This window comes from Apium graveolens, chromosome 5 (assembly GCF_009905375.1).
Source record: "Apium graveolens cultivar Ventura chromosome 5, ASM990537v1, whole genome shotgun sequence".
Taxonomy (NCBI): Eukaryota; Viridiplantae; Streptophyta; class Magnoliopsida; order Apiales; family Apiaceae; genus Apium; species Apium graveolens.
The window spans coordinates 272,039,215-272,045,325 of record NC_133651.1 but is presented as its reverse complement, the minus strand read 5'-3'; the positions used below and the strand labels follow the sequence as shown (position 1 = coordinate 272,045,325).

Genomic DNA, 6,111 nt, shown 5'->3' with positions numbered 1-6,111 from the left:
CGGAAAAGATTCATTGATTAACGTCCTATCTTGTGAAGTAGAATCGGGATTCTCCAACCTAGAGAGATGGTCAGCTACTTGATTCTCAGTACCTTTTCTATCTTTGATCTCTAACTCAAATTCCTGAAGTAAAAGCACCCAACGAATGAGTCTCGGCTTTGAATCCTTCTTGGAAACCAGATAGCGAATAGCTGCATGATCAGTGAATACTGTTACTTTCGTACCAAGCAGATAAGATCAAAATTTCTCAAAACCAAAGACTATAGCCAAAAGCTCCTTCTCAGTAGTGGTGTAGTTCAATTGGGCACCATTTAAAGTCTTACTCGCATAGTAGACCACATGGAAGAGATTTTTCTTGCGCTGTCCCAGAACTGCACCTACCGCATAATCACTTGCATCACACATCATCTCAAACGGTTCTGTCCAATCTGGTGCTGTAATAACTGGTGCAGTGATCAAACTCTTCTTGAGAGTCTCGAATGCTGCCAAACATTCATCATCAAATTTGAAAGGCACATCTTTCTCAAGCAAATTGCACAACGGCTTAGATATCTTTGAAAAGTCCTTGATGAATCGCCGATAAAAACCCGCATGACCAAGAAAACTACGGATTCCTTTCACAGAATTAGGTGGGGGAAGATTTTCAATAACTCCCACCTTGGCCTTGTCCACCTCCAGACCCTTGCTAGAGACCTTATGCCCAAGGATAATGCCTTCACGCACCATAAAATGACATTTCTCCCAATTGAGCACCAAATTAGTTTCCACGCATCTTTTGAGTACGGCTCGCAGATTATTCAAACATTCATCATATGAGTGTCCAAAGACGGAGAAGTCATCCATGAACACTTCGACATTATTTCCAATCATGTCAGAGAATATAGCCATCATACATCTCTGAAAGGTGGCCGGGGCGCCACATAACCCAAACGAAACTCTGCGAAAAGCAAATGTGCCAAATGGACAAGTGAAGGTAGTCTTTTCCTGATCCTCTGGTGCAATACAAATCTGATTATACCCGGAATAACCATCTAGAAGACAAAAATACTCATGACCCGCCAATCTGTCAAGCATCTGATCAATAAATGGAAGAGGGAAGTGATCCTTCCTTGTGGCTTTGTTCAATTTTCTATAATCCATGCATACTCTCCATCCTGTAACTGTTCGAGTAGGGATGAGCTCATTCTTTTCATTTGCGACCACAGTGATACCTCCCTTCTTAGGTACACATTGTACGGGGCTCACCCACGAGCTGTCAGAAATAGGATAAATGATGCCTGCATCTAGCCATTTCAGAATTTCTTTCTTCACCACCTCCTTCATGATGGGATTCAGTCTTCGTTGCTGTTCCACAGTTGGCTTACTACCTTCCTCTAGCAGAATTTTATGCATACAATATGAAGGACTTATCCCCTTGATGTCTGCTATGGTCCATCCTATAGCCGATTTGAATTCTCTCAAAATCCTTAAGAGCTTATCTTCCTCGCTACCTGAAAGGTCAGATGAAATAATAACAGGTAACATAGATGAATCACCTAAAAAAGCATACCTCAAGTGCTCAGGTAATGGCTTGAGCTCCAAGGTAGGTGCTTCCTCTATTGATGGTTTGAGCTTCCCTTCAGCGTTCTTAAGGTCAGAAGTACCAAGAGATTCAAATGGTATGTCCAGCTTTCGCTTCCAGGGAGAAGCGTTCAGATATTGTAATTGCTCGTTGCTATCTTTATCATTGCTGTCAAAATCCCCCACTAAGGCCTTTTCCAATGCATCAGACATTAGCATGTGATCGAGTTCCGAAGTAAACGCAGAATCAATCACATCGACTTTTAAGCACTCCTCATCTTCTGTAGGGAATTTCATTGCCTTGAATACGTTGAAGGTCACATCCTGATCTTGGACCCGCATAGTAAGTTCACCTTTTTGCACATCTATCAAGGTACGGCCAGTAGCCAAGAAAGGCCTTCCCAAGATTATGGGAATCTTCTTATCTTCCTCAAAATCCAGAATAACAAAATCTGCTGGAAAGAAGAGCTTATCCACCTTGACGAGCACATCCTCAACTATGCCCCTTGGGTAAGTAATGGAACGGTCAGCCAATTGTAGCGACATGTATGTGGGTTTTGGATCAGGCAGATCCAGCTTTTTAAAGATCGACAACGGCATCAGATTAATGCTTGCTCCCAAATCACAAAGGCACTTGTCAAACGTCAGATTGCCAATTATGTAAGGAATGGTGAAGCATCCTGGATATTTCAGTTTTGGTGGTAACTTTTACTGCAGAACAGCGCTGCATTCTTCCGTGAGAGCAACGGTTTCAAGGTCATCCAGTTTCACCTTCCTTGAAAGAATAGTCTTCATAAACTTCACATAACTAGGCATTTGTTCTAGAGCCTCCGCGAAAGGTATATTGATGTGAAGTTTCTTGAACACCTCCAGAAACTTCCCGAACTGTCTATCCAGCTTTTGTTGCTGCAATCTCTTAGGAAAAGGTGGTGGAGGATAGAGCTGTTTCTCCCCTGTATTAGCCTCAGGCAGAGTGTGTTCAACAGTAGTCTTCCTTGGTTCCGCCGCTTTCTCCTTTTGCTTAGATTCTTCACTTCTAATTTCAGCTTCTACTTCTTTTGCCTTTTCAGCATCAGCTACTTTTCCAGACCTTAAGGTAATAGCCTTGACTTGCTCTTTAGCTTCCTTCCTGCCTGGTACTTCCGTGTCACTGGGAAGAGTGCCAGGTTGACGATTGAGCACTGCATTGGCTAATTGACCGATTTGATTTTCTAAGGTCTTGATAGAAACCGCCTGACTCTTGCACAACAGCTTAAGTTCCTCAAAATCAGCACTAGTAGGTGCAGCTACACTTCTCTGTTGCGGATATGATTGCCTTGTAGCATACTGCTGTGGTTGCTGGAATCCAGGTGGGTTAAACTGTTTACTCACTCCTTGCTGATATGGTGGCTGAATAGCATTCTGATTATTCCCCCAGCTGAAATTTGGATGATTTCTGTTGTTAGGATGATAGGTCGCTGGCACAGGCTGCTGTTGTCGCTGATAATTATTCACATACTGAACAGATTCGTTGACAAGAGAACACTGATCCGTAGCATGAGAACCTGCACAAAGCTCACAAACCATAGCTATCTGATTAACTCCATACGTAGCCAGAGAATCAACCTTCATTGATAGTGCTTGGAGCTGGGCTGCAATAGCGGTGGCTGCATCAACTTCCAGAATACCTGCTACCTTGCCTGATGTCATCCTCTGAGTTGGGTTTGATGCTCATTTGCAGCCATCGTCTCTATAAGATTATACGCCTCAGTATAGCTTTTATCCCATAAGGCGCCTCCAGCTGCTGCATCGAGCATGGGCCGAGATTGGGCCCCCAAACCATTATAGAAACCAGTGATCACCATCCAATCCGGCATTCCATGATGTGGACATTTTTGCAACATTTCCTTGTAGCGTTCCCAAGCCTCGCACATAGATTCTGTAGGTTGCTGCGCAAACTGAGTAAGAGCACTCCTCATAGCAGCAGTCTTTGCCATCGGATAAAACTTCACCAGAAACTTTTGCGCAAGATCTTGCCACGTAGTGATGGACCCAGCTGGTTCAGAATGTAACCAGTCTTTAGCCTTGTCCCTCAGTGAAAATGGGAAAAGCCTCAACTTGATAGCCTCATCAGTCACGCCATTATACTTAAAAGTACTGCAGATCTCGACAAAATTCCTTATGTGCATGTTGGGGTCTTCAGTTGCCGCTCCTCCAAAAGAAACAGAATTCTGCACCATCTGAATAGTGCCTGGCTTGATTTCAAAGGTGTTAGCTTGAATAGCCGGATGAAGGATGCTTGACTGAATGTCATCAATTTTAGGCCGAGAAAAATCCATAAGAGCTGGATCAGCTTGAACAATACGATCTCCCATGTTTACTGGTTCTTTCTGCTCAGTTCCTGAATCCGAATCCTCAAAATCTAACTTTTCCGGAATATCAAGAACTTCGTCTGTCTCCTCAGCTGTATCTAAAGTCCTTTTGCGAGCACGAGAACGAGTTTGCATAAACGCTTGCTAAAGTACCTAAAACACAACCGAAAAAAATAAGTAACTACTACGTCCTAATCACTGAGTCCTAATGACCAATGATGGTAAGTACATAAACTAAACAAATATGCCGAGTCCCCGGCAGCGGCGCCAAAAACTTGTTAGGGCGAAAACATGCACTAATATTCACGCAAGTATACGCGTTCGCAAGTAATATAGCATACTTTCTAGTTCGTTCCCTCAGAGACTCAGACTAAATTATTGTCTAATTAAACTCACTCACCAATGTATGATTACTTCTCAATGTTAAGATACTAACACTTAAAATTGTTGATTAAATATTAACTATAATTAACTACTTAATTAATCACTTAACTAACACTTCAATTTATCAATAATAAAACACTCATGAGATCACAACTTCATTATTACTTCCTTCTATAGCCATTGTTATTACTCGTAGCATGAGACAGTGATGATATTAATCGAATAACATGAAACTGATAAAAGCCAACTTTCATTGTACTAATACCATTCTACCAAGCATCCACAATTAAGATAGAAGTTAAATTGTCATCAATTATGTTGAGTTCCCATATGTCTACAGAAATTGACAACACAACGATTTAAGCACAAGTTATTCCTTTTGATTACATAGGGCAAATAAAACTGTTAGAGTTACCCACTAATCATGCACAACGTACATGAACCTATGCTAGCATGGCAAGTTCTAAATCTCAAGATCCATCGTCGCTTCACAAGAGATTAACACCCTATCTTATATGTTCGCGACGCACATAAGACGAATACGCACAACCAATACTAGATATCATGCAATCATCACACACTAAAGTATTAAACAATTAACTAAAGAATTCTATAATAAATCCGTTGCAACCCCATGATCACGATTAGCCCATAATAGCACTTATCGTCATCATGGGTTCATATGAAATCATGATAAACAAACACAAGAAAATAATAACTAAACTAATTATATTAAAATAGAGTACGTCACAAGAGTAAATAAGTTCAAAGCAAGAAAACTAGCATCCAACGTTACAACGAAACAAGAATCACAAGAACATATGCTTCCTCTTCGTTGCGGTGTGCTAAATCGGTCTTCTTCCTTATCTCCTTCGCTCCTTACGTAAAAACACAATCTTCTTCAATCCCCCCTTGTGAAAACGTCTCAAATCTACTTATATCATAGTCCCATAAAACTCAGATTACATAGAAGTGGAAACCAAACAGAAGTAGAAGTCCTAAAATAATTTGTCTTTTTTCCCGACCCTGCGCGGCCGCTCAGCATAGCTGAGCGGGCGCTCAGCTTGCTGCGCGGCCGCTCAGCAATGCTGAGCGGGCGCTCCGACCTCTACTGGAAAAATTCTGATTTCGCTCCGTTTCTTCGCCGTAATCTGCCCGTTTCTTTCCTCTCGCAATGGTGAACACATGGCAAGGCTTATTCTTGATGATTCCTCCCCCGAAATGCAACTAAAACCCTGAAATGCATAAACACTAGAAAAACGCATCAAATACACAAAATACTTGATTTCAAGACGCTCTAAGTGGTATAAAATGCCACTTATCATGCGTACTTTAACCTGTTGCAATCCGTGGTAGTTAGTAAATAGGGTCATTGCATATTATTATATTTAATATTGTTATAAGCAGGTTTTAAATAAGGTGTGTGTGGACCCTAAACTTCTGACCCGGGTTTGGAGGGCGCCACAAATCTAATTAGGGTTTTGATTTTCGGATTGTAGATTCGGAGCGTATGGGATTCAGGCTGGAAAAGGGAAAGGTGTTCTAGGTGGCAGTAGTTCAAACCCTGTAAAGCAGGAAAGCGAATTCAGGCAAGTAACTTTGCCTACTTGTATAAATTATGTATAGAGAGGATATCGTTGATGCCATGATAGAGTAATGATCTTTATAAACACTTGTGATAACCTGTTATTAATTCTTGAACCCTAATATTGATTTTGTACCACACCTGATATTGATCCCTTCAAACACCCTGATATTGTTCTTGTAACGACTTGATATGATTATTGTTCAAACCTTTATAGTAACCTTTTTGTTC

General features: G+C 41.3%; 1 non-coding gene across 1 annotated transcript; it reads left to right on the top strand.

Moving 5' to 3' along the window:
* The first annotated feature begins 3,414 nt into the window (after positions 1–3,414).
* LOC141662659 (small nucleolar RNA R71) lies at positions 3,415–3,521 on the top strand. The gene has a single exon (XR_012550762.1). It is a non-coding gene; the product is annotated as a small nucleolar RNA R71 (small nucleolar RNA).
* The last annotated feature ends 2,590 nt before the right edge of the window (positions 3,522–6,111 follow it).